Source organism: Hetaerina americana, unplaced genomic scaffold, assembly GCF_022747635.1.
Source record: "Hetaerina americana unplaced genomic scaffold, ioHetAmer1.1.p SCAF_12, whole genome shotgun sequence".
In the NCBI taxonomy this organism is placed as follows: domain Eukaryota; kingdom Metazoa; phylum Arthropoda; class Insecta; order Odonata; family Calopterygidae; genus Hetaerina; species Hetaerina americana.
In genome coordinates, this window is record NW_027286292.1 from 9,841,875 (window position 1) to 9,862,854 (window position 20,980).

The 20,980-nt window shown below is 42.9% G+C and overlaps 2 protein-coding genes across 2 annotated transcripts in view; one reads left to right on the forward strand and one right to left on the reverse strand.

Annotated features, from left to right (window-relative positions):
• Tmem43 (Transmembrane protein 43) overlaps positions 1-20,980 on the reverse strand; it is an 87,883-nt gene that overhangs the window by 66,788 nt on the left and 115 nt on the right. The window lies entirely within an intron of this gene.
• The window catches only part of Zw (glucose-6-phosphate 1-dehydrogenase Zw), a 168,240-nt gene that overhangs the window by 52,914 nt on the left and 94,346 nt on the right, over positions 1-20,980 (forward strand). The gene's annotated exons all lie outside the window — the stretch shown is intronic.

The window sequence follows — 20,980 nt, forward strand, 5'->3', positions numbered from 1 at the left end:
TTATGTAGTCGAAAAAATAAAATAAGTCGCGTTGTACAAAGAAAATAGGGGCCGAAGGTCCTATTTCTCACGATTGCTTATTTTAGATTGGTAACCATTTGCTACAAAGCATCGTAGGTACATAAATGCATAAACACTCAACGTCGGAGAGAAATATATTTCATGTCCATACACGTCTTTGCTATCATCATCGTATATCTAACATGATCTATCTACTTCTGTTGGCTGAAGTCCTTGGATAAACTAATGGAGAAGTTCCTAAGGATTTTAACTCTGTCTCTCATAGCTGTACATAAATCAATAAATTTAATCCGTCCCTTAAAAGCATCCTTTGGGGCAATTAAGTACTCTTAAGAAGATAAACTGACTCTTGGTAAAGACGACTCATATAATCGTGTACAGGAACTAAAGAGATGTCAGTTTTAGCTTAAATACCCTGTCTTCATAATTCGTTCTTAAGCATTTGCATGCATATGTATTTAATAAGAAAACTAAAGCGAGCAAAATATTTACATTAATGTAAGTCATCCGAAAAATAAGTACGAGTGAAAGTTATTTAGAAAAAGGGGTAACCAATGCAAAGGTTTCTCTTTATCTTTCGTCACAAGACCACATAGCACGTAAAATTCTTCAAGAACTAGAAACGTATTTCATGCGCATGTTCCTATCGGATTTTACCAAGTTGACCATTGGCATCAAGTAGATATGATTTTCTGAACCATGCTTCAATGATATAAGTCGCTTTTTAACAAATCAAAACAAGTTTTTGATTCTCAATATCAGAAACGGTAAATCTGTGTACCGATCAATAGGCATAATGGATACTTTCAACAATCAATTCTATTTACTCTTACTTAGAATAACGGGGCTGCGAATCAAAATTTTCAGTGATCCCAATCGTGCGATGTCCCGGAAGATTTGATTGCCTCAGTGTTTTTGCGATTGAGAGGATGTTGGAAGGCACTCTAAAGCGCTTGCCGGTATAAGAGTTCATACGTTTGAATTCTGAAATTGCCTAAAATTTCCAAAAATTTTTAGATGAGAGCTTTATAAATACTAGTTACTCGTACTTTCATAAGTAGCGGTGGAATTGAGGCTCAAGTGGATTTTGGTGAGAAAATATTTTCTTTCTGTGGACTCACCAAGTACAAAATAAATATTATTTAAGTCTCACATCTTCCTGTTGGTATAGTAAAGCAAGTATGCTTCACTCGCTCAGTGTACGACCCTCTAACATTAAAGCTCAAGATTTTGATTCCTTGAAATGACTTTAGCGCACAGTTGAAAAACAGGAAAGATCAGGCCCGTGTGTCTTTGTCTGTGCACCATTCCGTAGCATAGTATCAGGTCGATGAATAACTCTTCAATCTATATGGTTACTCAAGGAATTAAACTTAATCTCGCGAGCATTTCTTATGTATTGCTGTTCTCCTATTGTAATCGTCTTCATGGCGATTAGTTCACTGTAAATTGCTTGCGCGAACATGACCATGTTCATGCATGTAATGTTGCGTTTTCCCGGAATCCATGCTGTTAAACCTCTCCTTCACTCATATTCTTTTCTTAAATATTGTGAAGTGGGAGGTTAAAAAATCATCATCGCCTGGAATTGGTCAGCCTGGGAAGGAGAGGTGGGTAGGGAAGTTACCCTCTTCCCCTTGGGTGTTCCCGAGTCATTGGCGCAACCCGCATACCGGCTTGACTTGTACGTTCCAATAATGGAATGTGAGTTAACTCCCTCGACCTAACACTGTTCCGTTCGGCCACGCCCTCGTTGTCCCCAACTGAAGTCACCTTTGGTGCACCCCAGCGGAAGAGCATTTGTTTGCATCCGAAGAACGCTTTTCTGTGCTCCACATGTGGCTCGGAGGCTATGAATGCCACTTGGCCCATCTTCCTTGGCCTTTGTTGCTCACGAGTTGTTATGTCCCTTCGATTTGGGGATGTGGTGGACCTTTCGTCAGCAATGACGAACATATGTTGGATGGGATGAGATGTTTCTCACGATTTCTCAAGAGAGATCATTGGCCGACAACGTTTGGAACGGCTCATGCGACAGTTGAATACTTTCAGGCACAATAGGCGAGGAGTGTTGCAAGGGAAAATGTGTGCAAGACTGCAGTAGTTTATGGACGCTTCACTCAGTTGAAGGTAATGGTCATGTTGATCTAAAATTCAGTCTTAACTGACATGGTGTTTGTGAAAGGCTTTCCTCATTTTATCTCGTAATAATGAGGGGCCGGTAAGAGGAGCAATGCTTTTGAATTTTTATGTGAATGATTTCTTCCTCCATTTATCAGCTCTTATCATCCATGAAAAAGTCACGTCGATAATGCTTGTAAATGTTCAATTGTTAATGCTAGGAGAACTATAGAAATAGTGTTCGTCAGGAATTCCGTCACCTTTTATTAGTAGGAACATTAACTGGCACATAGCAGTGAAACAGTTTTGAAACAATGTGCTGGAACTTAATAATATTGGGATAAGCTAAATGGAGTATTGCTGGAAAAATTCAAAGCATCTAAACCGAGGAATAATGGAATACATTGACAAGAGTAGTCAAGGATTCTGATGTTCGATACGCTAAGGGAAGTCAATGCGCTTGTTATAAATTATAATTTCATTGTCAGTTGCAAAATTGGAGCATGTATTGCTCTTGGTTATTTTAATTGGTCAGCTTCAGTTTGCGTCAAATGATTTAAATATTGTGTGTTCTTTTAATACCGATTCAGAAACTAAGCGTTTGCGAATGTATGAACGTTGTCATTATTTGGTCACCTTTGAAAGTTCCAGGAATTTTGATAACTTCCTGTATTTTATTGGATTGTTCCTTACTTTTTTCGAGCAAAAAACGTGCGATGGAACATTGTCGTTTAGGGGTTTCAATTGTGAAAGGTTCACCAACCTTTTTCCTCTCAATGATAGTAGATTCAGCAGCGCACATATTCGAGAATGGCTCGCGCAAACAATGCGCAGAGTGAGGTGGACATCTGTGCGGTTTCTCTGAAATCGTCTAGTGATCGTTGCGTTTTTAAAATGTTAGGGATCCTGTTATTTTTTTCCTCATTATTATCTTCTGTAGATGAGCCAACACTCTGTATTTATCAACCCCAAGAATTGTTTGATGGTTAAGAATAGAGCTCACCTCGTATGAAAGTGTGAATCACACCTCCCTATTCGGTGTGTGCCTCGAACTCAAATGAAGGGGCAGTGACCACCAAAATATTGAGTTATTTTCAGTTTTATTAAAATATAAAGTATGTTTACCCCTCCCATGGGCTACAATCCTTCACGTGATGGAATGGCTTGCGCGTTCCGATGGCCCCTAGAGCTGTGCTGGCGGGAAAAATGATGATTGTTCCTAGAAGGATCACCCATAGGTCGAAGGTAAGGAACCAGATAAAAGGTCCGCGCAGCGTCTGTTCCTCGGTAAGGCGGCTTCAAAGGCGTATGGCCCCAGTTGGGCGGCCTTTTAGGGATGGTGTGCCGTGTGACACTATTGAGGCAGGCGACGGGAAGCCACCTGCATTATTATTCCCAAGATTCCTGTGATGGACAGTATAGAGAATATAAGTCCTGGCAACTGCGGGCCTCGACCCAATCGGCCGTTTGTCGTGCCCGGCAGCGGGAGAAGCAAGGCTTCCGCGGTCGTCATCTCACGAAAACCTTGCAAAGCAAAACCGATATCAGCAGAACAGAAGACGCGGAAGAAGAACGAATTATTTAGAATAGGGACTTGGAATTATAGGACAATGTCGAGGATAAGAAAATTAGAGAATATAAAGCGAGAGATGGGAAGAGGAAAAATAGATATTTTAGGTCTATGCGAAGTGAGATGGAACGATAGCGGGGATTACTAGAGTGATAGTTACGGAGTAATATACAACGGAGGGGGCGATAGCCAGCGAGGGTTTGCCATAATACTGAATTAAAGGTCGGATGAAGTGTAGTCAACGCAGAGTAAGCAACGGATAGCATAGTACTAGCAGAGGTAAAAACAGAACTGACGAACTTGGTAATCTTTCTGGTATACATGCCACCAAGCAATCATAAGGAGGAAGAAGTTGATAGAGTTTATGATCAGTTAGAGGACATAATTGTGTGCTCCTGCAGGGAAGCATTTGATTGGGGATTGGAATGCGACAATAGGTGAAGAAAGGGATGGTGATGGGGTCGGGGGTTATCCCCTACCTCATCACCATCCCTTTAGGTTTAGGTGCGAGAAATGACACCGCAAAAGACGTAGGTATACATGGGAAATGCCAGGTGACTCGGGAAGGTATCAGTTAGATTATATTATGGTTGGGAAAAGATTTAGGAACAGCGTGAACGATTCGAACAGTTTTCTCGGAGTGGACGCAGACTCTGATCAGAATTTAGTAGTTTTGAAGTGTGGCATGTGACTCAAAAGGCTGTGGCAAGGGAAGTGGATTAGGAAATGGAATATAGATGCATTAGCTGGATTGAAAAGGAAGGAGTATCAGCAGGCTGTAGAGAAAATTTTGAGTGAGGGAAAGGAGCTGAGTCTTACGCGCAAACAAACTAGGAACTGTTAATAGGAAAAGGACAAGGAAACCATGGATCACGGATGAGATAATTAGAAAGATAGTTAAGAGGAGGAAATGGAAGAATGCAAATACAGAATGAGGAAGAAGGAAGTACAAAAATTTAATAATATATTGAGATGGGTAACAAATAGTGCAAAAGAAGCGTGGTGGATGACGCGGGTCGATGATATGGAAGTTAGCAGAGGAAGGGAGAAATTGGTGCGCATTACAGAAATGTGAAAGCTCTTATATGTAAAGGGAAAATCGTTGCAAACAAAGATAAGTCAGGAAAGATGGTAGTTTAACCAGAAAAGATTCAAGAGAAATGGAAGGAATATATAGAAAAACTATATGTTAAAGAACTTAGGCCAGCAAGGTTAGACCTAGAAAGAGAATATGACGTAGATGAAGATAGCTAAGGTCCAGGTATATTCAAAGATGAGATAGAAAGGGCATTAAGGGAGAGGAAATCAAATAAGGTAGTGGGGGTAGACAAAATTCCTGCGAAACTTCTAAAAGATTTAGGACAATGTGGTAGGAAGATTGATGGACTGATTCGTAGCATCTATAGTATGAGGAAGGAATCTGGCCGGAAGACTTTGTGAGACCATCCAGGTATATTCGAAGATGAGATAGAAAGGGCATTAAGGGAGAGGAAATCAAATAAGGTAGTGGGGGTAGACAAAATTCCTGCGAAACTTCTAAAAGATTTAGGAAAATGTGGTAGGAAGATTGATGGACTGATTCGTAGCATCTATGAGGAAGGAATCTGGCCGGAAGACTTTTCCGAAAAATTTTTCTGATTCCGAAAAAGGTAAAGGCTACATCATGTGAGGACTACAGAACAATAAGTTTGATATCCCACACAGCTAAATTTGTTCTCAGGATCATCAACAAAAGAATAGGGAGTAGGGCAAAGGATTACTTAGAGGATGATCAGTTTGGGTTTAGGAAGGGGAGAGGTACGCGACATGCCATTGCAGTAATGAGATCACTAATCGAGAGGAATATAAAATACAATGAGGACGTATTTTCCTGTTTCGTAGATTTCGAAAAGGCGTTTCATAGAGTGAATTGGGAAAAAACTAATGAGTATTTTGCAGAAAATAGGAATAGATTGGAGGAGCAGGAGGCTAATCCGCAACCTGTACAGGTCTCAGACTGCTTAGGTGCGAGTGGGAACAAAGAGTTCGAAAGGGCAGTGTTAGGAAGAGGTGTACGGCACGGTTTCCCATGATCACCGTTACTGTTCAAAGTATATGTGGAGGAAATGCTTACAGGGGCATGGGAAGAACTGGAGATAAGAATGAATGCCGCGGGGAAGCCGTAAAATCAGGGCTAATGAGCAAGCTTTAGTTTGTCAGTCAGCCAAGGGGTTGCAGGCATGGAAATTCAGTACGATAGATATAGGTTGAGAAGAATAAAAATAAAACAAAGGTTTTGGCATTCCCCAGCAAGAGAGAGGCTAAGTTAAACGTTAAAAGAGGAGGGCAAAAACTAGCGTATGTGGAACATTTTGCATGTCTCGGAAGTATTTTGGGCCGAAATGGTCAAAGTACTTGAGGAAAGGTATAAGGGAATGAATTGCTTTAGGGGAAGAAAATTTTACAAGTAGGAGAGAATTGATTACAGGGACCAGTAAGGATATTAAAAAAAGCTCGTCAACTTTGATATGGAGCGTAGTGACGGTTCGGCGCGGAAACATGGTAATTGAACGGGATTATAGGCGTTGATTGGAGGGTTTTTAAATGTGGGTTTAGAGAAGGACGGAGCAGGTTAAGTGGATAGAAGGGAAAAAAAATGAGAACGGGCTAGGTAAGGTAGGGGATTGCTGGGAGAAGTACTTAGGAGACAGAAAAAATGGATACAAAACTTATTGATTGGCTGTGGGATGTTGACGGCTGTGAAAGAGGAAAGATTGTAAGACAAACGAGGAAGGGGCAGAAATAGGATAAGGATGTTAGACAGAATGAAGGGAGGAAGTATAAGGAGATGAAGAGGGACTTGGTTGTAGAGTAGGATGTTGGGGTGTGTTTTGTTAGGAGATACGAGATTTTTTGGTGTTCATCCAAAAAGTACCTTTACCGTTTGATAACCTATAATTATAATGTGTTTAGGTATGCGATAACCTCCTAGTCCGTTGAAAATCTCTATCCTCCAAGCGAAACTTAGGTATAGGAAACAGGAACAAGTCACTGGGGGCCAGATCTGGGGAATGCAGTGAGTCAAACAATTCATGAGCCATATAAGCCATGGCGATCACCGAAGTGTGAGCAGGTGCGTTGCCCTTATGGAGGAGCACTGTCTTTTTCTTCAAATGCAGTGGATATTTTTTTAATATCTACCTTCAGCTTGTCAAGTAATTATGCGTAATACTCTCCCGTTATTGTTTTACCTTTTGGAAGATAATCAATAAACGCAATTCCGTGACTATCCCAAAAAACAGTCGCTATCAACTTCCCGTGCGATGAAATTTCTTCTCTTTCGTCTCATTTGTATTTGCCTTTTGCGGAGCAAGTTCACCCTTTATAGTCCACTCTTTTGGCTGTTCTTCGTCTCAGGAGTCTAGTGGTGGTTCCAAGTTTTATCTATATAGTACAGCTATGAATCGAACACAACAAATCTGACGTGCTTCGGTTAAATCGCTCAAACAGATCCTTTAAAATTTTCATTTGAATGCGATTTTGGCCTGAAATGAGCAAACGCGGCTCCCAGCGCGCGGATAGCTTATGTATGTCCAGTTCTTCGGTCAATATATGACAAATGCATTCTTTCGATATGCCTCTAGCCTCCGCTATCTCTCTAACCTTAATTCGTTGGTCGTCCATTAAGATTTGGTTAATTTAAATGTCCTCAGTGGTTTTCGCAGTTTTTGACCGTTCCGAACGCTCGTCGTCAGCCAAGCTAGCAAGGCCACGTAAAAATTCAGCTGCCCGAAATACCACGTTCGTAAATGATGCTGCAGTCTCCGTGCGCAGCGGAAAACTCAGTCTTTGATTTCCGTAGGCGTATTACCTTTCTCTTGTCTCATTCTCAGCGTGTAATACCATCGTTCGGTGATAATACTAAAATAATTAGAAAAATGATGACGAAAGCCTCTTTATAGTTAATTTTCATTTGTTCCTTTCTGCTATCTTCGTAAATAATTTGTCATAAATGGGCGAGTCTATTTGAGATTATGCTGACTGCGTTGCCATACACTGCAACATTAATTATTTCGCCACCCGAGGCGCCGTCAGGTCGAAAAAGAATTTGATGGACGAGGCATTTAGAGTCGTCATAAACATGTTTAGTACCGTGCACCCGTGGGAACGTGTGTTAGGAGGAACCTGGATTTCATGTTACGGGCCATTTATGTGCGCTCTTACAAAGTTACTGCTAAGCGCGGATTGACACCGAAGCTGCTCGAAGTCTTACCTTAGTCTCTACCCTCAAGCGAACCGCTGCTTTAAATTGCTGAGACCTGATTTTCGAGGCAAAAAGCAACGGCTCCGAGGAATGAAGCCTTTTTCCCCTTGAATATGCCACGGGTTCCTAAATTATGCAAGACGGCTCCCATTAAGGTCTGTCCTTTTTCATTTTATACTCCCCTGAACAAGCGAATATAGGATTTCAGCTTTTTCGTTTAGCTTCATTATTTATCAGGACTTTTTTATGCTTAAGTCGCTGTAATACTCTCTCTCTCGCAGATATTTTCTTCAAAAATCCAAATCATTCCAAATGATGGAGCTTAAATTGCGATGAAGCAAATAAGGGATCGAGAGTAAGTTTAATTCCGTTCTTTAATAAGCAATAAATGACTTCTCAGTTGTAGGAAGTTTTTAATTTTAACTTCCAACCATTGAATGCGAACGTTTAAATTTTAGGCAGTTTTTACTTATGTTGAAATTTCATAAGTATTATATTATTTAATAATGAGGATTTCTATAGCGTGATTAAACCTGCTCCACTGTGTTCTGTAATTAGTAATTTTTTGTTTCATACTTTTCTGAAATCCCCTTATTATGGCGTTAGCCATTTTGTGGAATATTTATCGTTATAATATTGTTTTCCGATTGCATATATCCGCATTGTATACCCATCCAGGACCCTCAATTACGGCTAGCAATCCGATTTCCTCTTTGGAGAACGCAGTAACCGGGTATGCGGGTGGTACCTTTCATCCTTTAGCTCGTGGATAGGAATGAACACTGGTATTCAGACATATATTGCCGCAGTTAAGCTACGCGAGTGTAAGCTGCTCTTCAATTATTATTTTTATAATTTCTGGAGGACTATCGAAATTGTTCTGCGTTCAAGGAAAACGGGAGGGTTTGGATATCTGCTGAGGATAAAGTCAACTCAAGAGCCCGTGACTCTAACGTAAACTCGGTAGTCACTCGACTCTTTTTTTATCCGTGGCGTCAGTAGTTACGAATGTATTCAATTGCCAGCCGAAATATTTTCCCTCACACTTCACTTCTTTTGCGGTTGAGCGACACACAACGCGTGTGCATGTACTATTCATTCGACTTCCCTTGAAGTTCGAGCAGTAGTTCCACTGTTATGCAAACGCCGCGGATTTCATTATGCATGGGCATTTTAAAGGAGACGAAACGGATTTTTGGAGTGAAGAAAGAGGTTCGTTAACTCCAAGAACCTTTCATCCCCTCCTGTATTTTAAGTGGGCGTCTTTACGAAACGTGCGTGGAGTGTAAGGGTTACTGGAGCTGGATGAGAAAAACCGTGCCGTGGGGCGTCTTGTGATAGGGATGAGGAACATATTACGAGACAACCGCACTATCTTACTGCAACTATTTCTATCATCCATGTAGGAAATGTATTTCACATGTGGATTTCCGATAATAGACCGCAGCTGGGATTGACTGTAAAAGAAAAGCAAAGTTTTGAACCAGATTTTATGCATATATTTATGTCTTCGCTGAACAGCGTTCGTTTTCAAAGATGCATATGTATATGCATATGCCTACATACAAACACACACATAAATACATATGCAGACATACATACACACGCATTTTAACACGGAAACCCGACAAAAGACGAACACATATTCATGTGGCTATAGATATTATGAAAAGGAATAGAAACACTCGTAAAAACAAACACAAGGTTGATGGTGAAGATGGAAGTGTGGAAGTACCGTCAGTGATATTTTGAGATATAACCGTGGCTGTAACACTAATGGATCTAGAAAACCTCTAACGGAGGGGGAGGGAGATTTTCATATCCGAGCAAAAAATAATTATGTAACATTTCCTCCTACAAAAAAAGTTGAAAATTATTTTAAATTTGAAACTTCCCATACTAATTTAGAGTCCGCAACTCAACCCTCAGCAGATGATGATTTTAATGATTGAAGGCAGTACGTATTCAAAATTGTTTCGGGCCTAAAAAAATTCCCAAGGGGGGCATGGCCTCCCCCACCGGATCCGCCTCTCTATACTCGTATAGTGGGATATACTTTGTAGTTTTGTTTGTCTCGGTTTGAGGGTTGTCTTACCATCGCGTTTGAGCATCGGACAACATGTATCAGGTAACACCGTAGTGAATTACAAATTGAATATCGGAAAAGTGTGGTTAGGTGCATTAATTTCCCGCTGAAAATCGATGTCCCATTTCATGTCGCATTCTGATTTAACGCCGTGGTGAAATTTCCATATGAGGTTACCGTGCGTTTATTTGCTCCTACCCCCGACCCTAAATTCGTGATATGGAAAAAAATGTCTGTTGCTATGCGGTTAGATTTAGCTTCTTTGTATTCTCGTCCATCGTTTCACCCCTGATTAGGTTCTGATTTTCAGGGTCCTCATTTAAAATGGACGTAATGTCGCTCATCCAAAATTCGCATTTTCTTTCGAGGTTAACCTACAATTTGACATATACGATCGCCCTCCCCCCGTCTCGCCGCCACGTCGACTAGATAGATAGATCGACGATATTGACGGAAACAGTGTATTGGATTTGATCGTTTTACATATCGTCATGATGTATCTCGACAAACTGACGGAGGAGAGCCTATAGTTTAACCGGGATTTCGTACATTCCCCACTAAAATCGTTGCTTCCACATCGCAGTCGGATGGCGTACGGGGGTCGCATTCGACTCATCGCACCATCTTACACGGTCCTGTACGCGAGCGGATATCTCGCGCGCTTTCGTACAGCTATGTTGTCCTTTGTGAGAGCAATTGACCCCCCCCCCCCGCTCCGATGCCCCTTTGGCAAAACACACGCCAAAAATAAATGGCACCTATGTACAGGGGAAATAAAGCGAGCCCCCTTCCACACACCCACCCACGCCGTGCCCAGGTGACGCCGAGGGGACGGTGCTCCTTCATTTCACTCGAGAGATTTTGTTTTTTCTCCACCCTCCCCCCCCTATTCCCCATCCATGAAATCTCCCCCCACCCCCGTGCGTCATAATCTTGGCCCAACGCGTCAAGTCCTCGAGGGCCGCTTCAGTAGGGGAGGTGAGGTGGCGAAAGGTGCGGGGGGGGTGTTGGAGTGTTGAGAGGGTCCAAGGGGCGGGTAGGACTTCCCCTATCGCCCCGAATCACTTCCTTCCCCTGGAAGGGTCGTCGGCTCGGGGAAGGGGGCGGGGAAATTTCTCGGCCGGCGTGCGCGGGGCGAGTGAGTGTAGGTGGTGGCCGTGGGGAGTGTATTGTATCCGTCCTCAGTGGCGTGCTACGTAATCAGTCATGTGCGGAGTGCTGTTTTTAAATTTCTTGCGTCGTCTTGCACTTTTCTATTCAAAAAATATCTTTCTCGCAGCATCAAACGAATCAATCGGAGCTGGACCTTTGGATGCCAATCTGTCGGCCCTCGCTGCGTGCTGGAAAATGATAGTGGGTTCATTTTTCGTTTCAGTAGTGTAAATTTCTTCAGTGCTCATTGCAAAAAAGAGAAACGTAAAAATAATTTTGTTCTCCTGTTATTTTGGGGAATTTTTTAAAATCCATATTTAATCATCTCTACGAACTTTTACAGAGTGCCCCTGGCTTTTATTTTGATTTTTTTCTTTAACATGACGAGTAGCGCTGTTTTTTATGCACTTGGATCCTTTAGATTCCCTTTAATACGTATTTTGTTTGTTTCTTGTTTGGCAGAGGTTATCCGTTCCCCATTTGATTCTACCTAAGGTGAGTCGTAGCTGGTTTGTGTGGGCTCAGGGAAAAGAATTCCAAGGGGAGAGAACCATAGAACCCTGCACGAAGTTACTGAAATAAGTAGCGGAATTCCGATCAGTTCAAATGGCGTTTGCTACAGATGGTTACCTTTATTACAGCTGTTTAATGGTTAAGGAGCATGTGAAAAGTCACAAAGCATTAAAGTTTGCATAAAGATATGTTTAAAAATTGAATTTAATAAATTTTTCCACAAATATGTTTGGAATTCTTCGGAGATTCAACGTAGTTTGAAACAGTCCCATCAAAGGTTTATCCCCTTACATAACCCCTTTTCGAGAAGCTGGTCTTTGCATCGTCAGATCATCTTTTAATTAAGTCACACGTTTTCTTATCAAGTTTTGACACGATCCTCAAATTTGCCTGGCTGATGTTGCCAGAACCATTCAAAGCTCTCACTTACTGGAATGCAGTGCCTTTGGCTCCTGATAGGTTCCTGATATATTTTCGCGAATACAATAAAATTAAGCACGTACACTCTGACCAAGCACTCAGAGCCATCCTCCTGTGCGACCTGGAACGCCTCCTCCGACGTCACGTGGTGTGCATGACGTCATACTACCTTGATCAAAAATTTCCCGGAATTTATTCAGAAAATTAAAAATACAAGTTTATTCATCTAAATCTATATTGTCCCCTTCAAAGTAATCCCCATCGACTGCAACACACTTATGCCAGCGCTTGATCCAATCCTCGAAACATTTTTTATATTCGGTTTTCGGTATGTCCATCAGTGCTTCCTGCGATTTTTCCATTACTTCCTCTCGGCTGCTAAAACGCGTTCCCCGTAATGGTTTTTTAACTCGATTGAACAGAAAGAAGTCACAGGGAGCCAAATCAGGTGAATTCGGTGGCTGTTGGATGGTATTTGTTGCATTTTTCGTCAAAAAATTACGAATAATGATAGCACTGTGCGACGGTGCGTTATCATGGTGCAAAATCCACGAGTTTTCTGCCCACATTTCTGGTCTCTTTCGGCGAATTGCTTCACGCAAACGTCTCATAACGCCCAAATAATACTCTTTGTTTACTGTCTGGCCTTCTGGCAAAAATTCATGATGCACTACACCGTTGTAATCCATGAAAACCGTCAGCATTGCCTTCTTTTTTGACTGAAAACGACGTGGTTTTTTTGGTCTCGGCTCATTTGGTGAACGCCATTCACTTGCCTGATGTCTGGATTGCGTGTCGTACTCATAAACCCACGTCTCGTCTCCAGTAATGATCCTTTTGATGAATGTGGGATCGGATTCAGCCTCGCAAATCATGTCTTTTGCGACGTCAACACGGTCTCTTTTTTGCATGAAATTGAGGTCTTTTGGCACCAACTTTGCTGCTACACGACGGAAACCCAAATCATTAACCACAATGTCTTGGGCGGATCCATAGGCAATGTTCAAGTCCTCCGCTATTTCTCTGATGGTTAATTTGCGGTTATTGACCAACATTTCTTTTACTTTATCAATTTTTTCACCGACTTTCGATGTCGATGGTCTGCCACTGCGTTCATCATCTTCGATTGACTCACGACCACTTCTGAACCGCTCGTGCCACTGGTAAACGACCGTTTTTTTTAGAGAATCGTTGCCGAAACACTTTTCCAACATTTCCAACGTCCGTGCGCCACTAAATCCGTTTTTTACGCAAAATTTAATACAAGTTCGTTGTTGCAAATTTAAATCCATTTCTGAAATTGTAAAAAATCGCCAACACACACAGAGATAGATGTACTCTTGGCTACGTAACTTTTGCAAATGTCAAGTTATGACACTAAGATTTAAAGGGAATATCAACAACAGATGTACCAATTTAACAAAAAAAACAGAACTCAAATCGGAACGATGGGAGCGCCACACGGTGGTTATTCCGGGAACTTTTTGATCAAGGTAGTATATGGACAACCGACCCCGGTGGCGGCGGGGTAACGTCCTCGTCTGCCATTCCAAGGGTCGCGGGTTCGATTCCCGCCTGGGTGAGTTTCCCTTCATCTAGGGCTTGGGTGTTTGTAAATGTGTCCATTGTTATCGTTGTTAATAGTTCGATGTAAAGGCCAAAATGTGCTGTTTTCGGACTTATACTGAATAAATAAATAAAAATAAATAAAATAAATAAATAAACTTGGAACATTGCGGGGCCCGATTAGAGTGGCCAGATTAAAAACTGTTTTGGGTTATGATAGGTTAGTTAAATAGATTGGGTCATGATGGATTTTGAGACAGCTATTCATTATTGAGGGCCATGTTATTGTAGTGGATAGAGCAGCGAGCTACGGACCAGAGGGCCCGGGTTTGTTTCTTGGTGACGCCAATGTGCACCCTCAGCTTTATCCTAGTTGTATGACGTTTTCTGGTTCCAGATCTTCCTTGGAAACCATAGAGGAACAGAGAAAGTAAATGGCCCTGGCCTCCCATCTCTGATGTGTTGATTTTACGTGCCGTTGGGCGTAGTTTCCACCCATCTTCACCCTCGCCTTTCAAACCAGCTTTTACCTTGATAACTGTGATGGTAGTTGCGATCCGGCCTAATAGATGAAGCGCCCGTAAAAATATAGGTGAGATCAACTCCCACCTGCCAAACCAATATTCGGGGTGATAACTTGTATTCATTTTTGGGCTTTGGGATAATCGCGCTATTGAACACCAGGAACCAATAATTGTTCTAAGACAAGTAACAAATAAGAACAACAATTATATATTTGCTCAAATTGTAAATCACGAAAACTGAATTAATGCGTTTCCAAGTGCGGGTTTAGAAACTTGGTAAAAGTTTCGAATGCATATGAATGTTACGCCTGTAGTTTGTTGTCTTCTCATAAGTGACGTATCAGGTACGTCTAGCAACCTGACTCGCAGTGGAGGCAAACTTCAGTATTTGTTCATTTAGTACAGAAAATTGTGAACATTTACGTCCGAAACACTGAAAATGGGAACTATTGGTACCCAATTTCAGAGTTTGTAAAAAGTAGTATTTTATAAATTTAAATCAGGAAATGGGACCACCCTAGGCCCGATAGACAGTAGGTGTTCCGAACCCACCACTGGGCAATGATTTCGACTACAGTGTTTGGCAAGACGTTCATACAATACGTTACGTACATACAGGGTTTGTATAAAAAGTATCGGTAAACATTTTTCCTGAAATGTGCGTGAAATGCTGGTTTCAGACCGTCGGTTAAGTGTGCGCATGATCGCAGATCGTATTGGCATTGACAAGATGACAGTGCACACCATGATCACTGAAAATTTGGCTATGTGAAAAATCTGTGCTAAATATGTCCCAAAGTTCTTGACGGAAGACCAAGAGCGAAGTCGAGTGTCTGCTGGCGAAGATCTTCTGCAACAGCATCGCGTCGATTCCCCAACGCACTTAGTCCCGTCCTTGCACCATTAGACTCTTTCCTATTCCCAAAAGTGAAATCCTCCCTCAAAGGAAACCGCCGTCAAAGAAGCTTGCACGCGTACCCATAAGTACCTTCCGGAGTCCGCCTACCAGGGAGCCATCGAGTCGTGGAAAAGCCGATGGTAAAAGTGTGTCGTAGCTCAAGGGATGTAAAATTTGAGGCTTTGGAAAATCTTGAGGCGTAGCAATATCTGAAATAAATATATTTTCCGAACATTTTCTCGATACTTTTAATACAAACGATGTACGTTTTCAAACGACTTTCTCTTTGATATCTCTCATTTAATTGTTATCTGGGATCTACTTGTGTAGTTCTTCCCGTTCACTTTTCCTCCGAAGACATTACCAATCAGACGACTGTCCCTCAGAATGTGTCTGATTAGGTTACCCCTTATTATTCCCATTAGTTTCTTCAAACCTCTCCCTTCTTCTGCCGTACGTGGTATCCCTCAGTTAATCATCCAATCCGTCAATTCTATCTTCATCAGTCTCTTGCAGCCGCGCCTCGTTCTCGTCGGATTCCATCTTCTTTGCAATAATTGTTCTTTTCTACGGGAATGTTCAAAATAATATGCAATTTAATATGATAACGTGCGAGACGAAGCGAAAAGATATGGTAAGAGCAGGAAAAAATAAAGAGAACAGCAGGCGGTGCACCGGGAGCTCACCAGCCAAGTGGAGGGTGCGGTTTCCAACCGGGTGACTTGGAAATTCAGGCGAAATGACCTCTCCCCTACTTGGACTATCGACTTCGGAAGAAGAGCTATACATTCATTTCTCCATTTTCATTCCAGTGATGGGCACGTTAGAATCTTGGTTTTCCTCGCCAAGGATCTTGTTTTCTATTTTGAACTGGGGCAGCTGAAGGCGACCGGATTCTTTCGTCACACCAACTCACAATTTTTGACGCGGTGTCACCTTAAAAGGAATGTAGTTCGACGTTGTAAGGTGTGTGGGTTTTGAAGTATTTACGCAGGACTTTACGTCGAGGCACACAAAACATAACTAAATCGTGACAACTCCGCAGACACATTGCTCCGAGTTCACCTTCTCGACAGGGCGAGAGTTTTGAGCTTACATGAGAATGTATTTTTTTACGTGGTTGCTTCATTAGTGTGCAGTTTGTTTCAAAGAGTAAATATAAATATTGAAGAATTTATTTGGTGCAGGTTAAGATCATTAATATAGATGAAAGTTTCCCTCAATGCTCTTCCGTTATCGAATATGGTGGATTAAAAATTAATTTTTGCTGCTCGCTTTATTTAGACATTTCGTATCCGTATTTAGCTATTAGATGTTTGACTATCCGCTAAGGTTGGTGATAAAATAGCAGTGGGTCGATGATTCGGGTGTCAAATTCCGTATAGTCACTTGATTAATTTTCCCGGAATGAGTTAACGAAATTCCTTCAGATATTGAAATCATTCCTTTCCTTAAAAGAATGTTTACTGAGTATTAATTTTTTGAACACTAAATGCGTAAAATCTTCGTTTGTGACGTAAAAATCATTCCTGTAACTAAGAAAAAATTGCAACTGTTATTCAACCTAGTAAACTTTTGTTGTACTCTGAGAAGAAATGTTTAATATTTGCGTAAGTACATATTTAGTGTTGTATGTATCTGTTGTTAACATTAAGGAAATGAATGACTTACAACTCTCGAGCTGATTTTTCGATTATTTTTGCACTGGTCCTTCGCTGGCGTCTTACAGGTAAAAAAATAAAATTTCCTTCTCTGCATCTAGAATATTTCCTGGAGGGAATAAACACGAATTGGCACTTAATCTTTGGAATCTAAAATAAAAAAAATGACAAATGCTTAGGACTTGAGACGGGTCAGCAAGTTGTCGTTCTTCAAATAAAAAAGGTACATGTTTTCATAAATAAATAAAGAATTAGAGTGAATACTTAACAGACGATGAGTATTACTGTTTAAGAATTTTACAAATCAGCTCAAAATTCAAGTAGAAAAAATCTACAAAAAAGCTCAAAAATAGATTAAGAAAGCGAAATATTTAAAATTAGTTAATCTGTCAAGTAATCGTATCATATTAAAATGTAGTTATGCTTTTCCTAATAAAAATTCATTGTTTTCCGATTAAGGCAGCTTTGTTTCCATGAAAATTGCACAGTAAGATTGCATGTAATAAAACTACGTAATTCTATGATTTTTAACCTGATCACGATACAGCCTTCCCTAAACACCGTAATTATTAAAAGAAAACCCATTTCACCTGTTTCGAAACGACGATGCATATGTAAAGTTTAATGATCTATGTTTTCTCCGTGACAATTTGCAAAAAACATTTATCTTTCAGGCGAGAAAACGAAATTATGGCTGCGCTTCACAAAAAACATACATCATGCATAATTTCGCACGCTTTTATCGTAACTCTGCTTTCGTTTCTTGAACCTTCCGAGAAAACGCGATTTTTCAGAATGGCCGAATTTACACTTGCGTCATTGTACTCCTGGAGGTGCGACATGACCTCAATGACTGCTGAGCCAGTCAAAACGATCCAGCTCCTAAGATTCCTCTGGAACGCCGTCTTGGGAAATAAAAGTTTTATTCATCCGCAACTAGAAAGCGTTCGGGAATTGAGGGAAACTTGATTTACATTTTCCACTCTAAATACATAACTCCCCTACAACCTACTCGCTCTCTCGAGTCTCACTAGTCACCCCGCGCACACGCACACACGAACGACTTTCGCCGCACGCTGGCTCTCGCGGGGGAGTGTGGGAGCCGCGGGGGGGGGGTGGTGGTTAGTGAGAGATGGAGGGAGGAGACGGGGCGAAGTGTTAAGAGCAGCAGCGGAGCAGCCATGGAGCAGGCGAAGAAAGGAGAGAAGCTGGAATGAGAGAGGGAACGGTGGCCCACTTCTCCCGTTTCCAAAACGCAATTCCCTCTGGGCACGCCGCACGAACGCAATGGAATCAATACGCGCCGCGGCCTCGACACAGCGGGCTTCGCTCCCCGCCGAGGCCGCGGCAGGCCGGCCGGCTGGTCCGCGCCCGATTTCGCCTTCCCTTCTGACCCAAATGCCGACCGGAGAGTGTCGCGCGGACGCTGGGAGGGGGGTGGTGGCGGGTAGGCGGAGGAGACCGGGGGCGGCGATCAAAACCCGCCCCCCATCCCCGTCTTACCACGCCCACGCCGCCCACGCCGCGAACCCCCCGCGTGGGGTCCAACTCCTTCTACCCTCGTGCCCCACGGTGCTCCTCCCCCTCGTGCCACGGCTGGTTCATCCCTTCCCCTCCCGCCCGTCCGGCACCCCCATCCCTCCGCAAGGGGTGCCGTGTCCCAAGAGCGGTGCGCGCTGCCCGCCAGTGTTCCCAGAGATCCCGAGAGCGGAGGACCACGTAGAGTTTTTAAGAGTGTTGGACTTCGGAGATGAATCCCCCGGAGAGGAGCGGGCGGCAAGTGGCCAGGCCCCCCCCGAGGACCCTGCCTCGTTTCGGTACGTCATCGCTCGGGGCCTTCCTTCCGGGTAGCGGCGAGGGGGAGGGGTGGTTCGGCGGTCCTCTCCGTCCCGCAAAAATTCTGACCCTTTCGGCCCTCTCTCCGGCGCCACTCGAGCCTTCGCCCTCCGACGCGGGTGAACAAATGCCGGGCGTCGGGCGAGGACCTCGCCGGCCGGGCAATTCGCTTCCCTCGAGGGTGATTGTGAAGGGGGAAGTTTTATTTTTTGAAGAGGGGTGCTCTCGCGAAACTTTAAACTTGTCCAAAGATATAGGAACGGATGGCCCAAGTAGTGGATGGGTATATATTCCCTGCGATTGAAATGGCAAATAACTGCTCTGATCCTTATGATCATGATTTGCAAATCGTCCTTCGGTGTGGCTGTCATGCTTTCGCATGTCGGCCTTTTTCCGAGTTTGTTTTTTATGAAGGCCTCAGTAGTTGGAAAAGCCTTTAGAGTCCATTTACTACTGTAAGCTGGCGGGTATTTACTTTATTCAGCCGTTAATTATAATACGAAATATATTGCTGTGAGTGGAAGGATTTGTTTTCATCTTCAACTAAATTTTGTCGCGCTTAAAGGAAATACCATAATGATATGTTCAAGAGAGTCTTTTAATAAAACATTAAACGTGGCGAATTTCTCTCGAGGGAAAATATTTGAGGTAGAAATATATATTCACTATTGGCGTGGTTTGGGAGCCGTTGAAATGAAATATCCTCGTGGTGATGTTGCGAGAAAAGATCGTATATTTTCGCAATATAGCCTCTGCCCTCTGGGTTACCAAGAGACCGAATGACTAATGATCTTGTGTGTGCGGAAGATATTTTGGTAACCAATTGAAGCGTGTAAAACTTTTATTATTCTTTCAGCAAGTTGTAATGGCTTCATCGTCGAGTTTTCGATCTCGAAAAAAAATTATTTCCGTATCGGAAGAATGTGACCCTTGGTGCCTTGAGCCACAATATTTCTTTAGTTCCTCGCATTGGTTTCTCCCAAAGGATTGGTCTCGTGAACGTACGTAAGTTCATGCTTTGGTCCCAGGGAAGTTTACCGTGTTGGGTGTGGGCAGTGGTTTTGCGCACCTAAGTGCAAGACGGGAGGGCGTTATCCCCTTGAGGTCGAGGCATTTGTTCGCTCTTATCCCGAAGGAGAACCTTTCCACGGGTCACCCGATTATGCGAGATGTACATTAGCATTTGGCGCGCTGAGGTATCTATCACGGTAGCTGAAGGCCGTCCTTCCCTCGCGCGAAAATATCTTTCTCTCTCAACGGGGCTAGCTAGGGTGCAGAAGTCCGCATTCATTTCCTTTTGGCATTTCTCCCTTTAACTCAAGTTCTCTTCACCCGAGAACGCCATCTCATTCGCAATCTGAAGTCTCGCCCCAAGCCCACCCGACTCCACCCGCAGGAATTTGAAATAGAGATCCTGTGTGTGGAGCACCCTTGAAGTGTGTGTGTGTGGGTAGATTCATTTAGGAGAGTCGACGAGCCCGAAGAAATTTCTGGCGCATTTTAAACAAAATGTATAACATTTTCACTCGGATCCTTCTAATCCCTCCTTTACTTTTCTAGTAGGACGTTACTCAAGGGCGTTGGTGAGAGGGAGCAAAAAGGGATTATATTTGACGAGGTCATCGATTCGCACTGCGGCCTAATTACTATGTTAAGAGATAGGGAGGGAGAGAAGTGAGTTTTTTTTATCCTTTTGACATTCGTATTACCTATACGTAGCTTATTGTGCATATCCGTGAACGGAGGGCTGGGGCAATAACTTCTATTCTTTTTTCTGCCCACTTCTCGAATGCACATCTGAAAAGAAAGAGTTCCGCGGCCCCTATTTATCAATTTACTTGATTTTAGAGGGTATGCCAATGTCGTCGCCTATTTGTCGAAAAAATAATAATCTCCCATCGGTGGCGAGGGGATGTGAGCCACGTGAATATTTTCCTCGCTCGGGCTAGACTGCACACTTCCCAATTTCTTTTCGATGGGGAGCGATGTACGCCAATTGCTTCGGGTTTCTCCAATTACCCTCCCCACCCCCGAACGCTCTTCCCGCTCTCATGTCGAGCGCTATGGAAATGCCTGACGCCTAATGTAGTGGCGGCCAGCCCTTAATCCAGCTTTCGTCTAGCCCGCCCCCGAATCAAAAAAGGCGAGCAGGGTGGGTATATTCCGCGACCCTAGAAGTTGCGCGACTGACTATCCTGCCTCCGGCGACAGTCAAAATATCGGCGTGAACTTGCGGGAGTGGCAGACCTTGCTCACGCAACGGACGGTGTTGATCGTTTTTGAGCCAGCGGAACAGGGACATATCCGGTGGGGGGGCAGGGGTCGGCGCTCCTCCCCGTTCTCGTGGGAGGCGTGACGGTTGTTTGGGA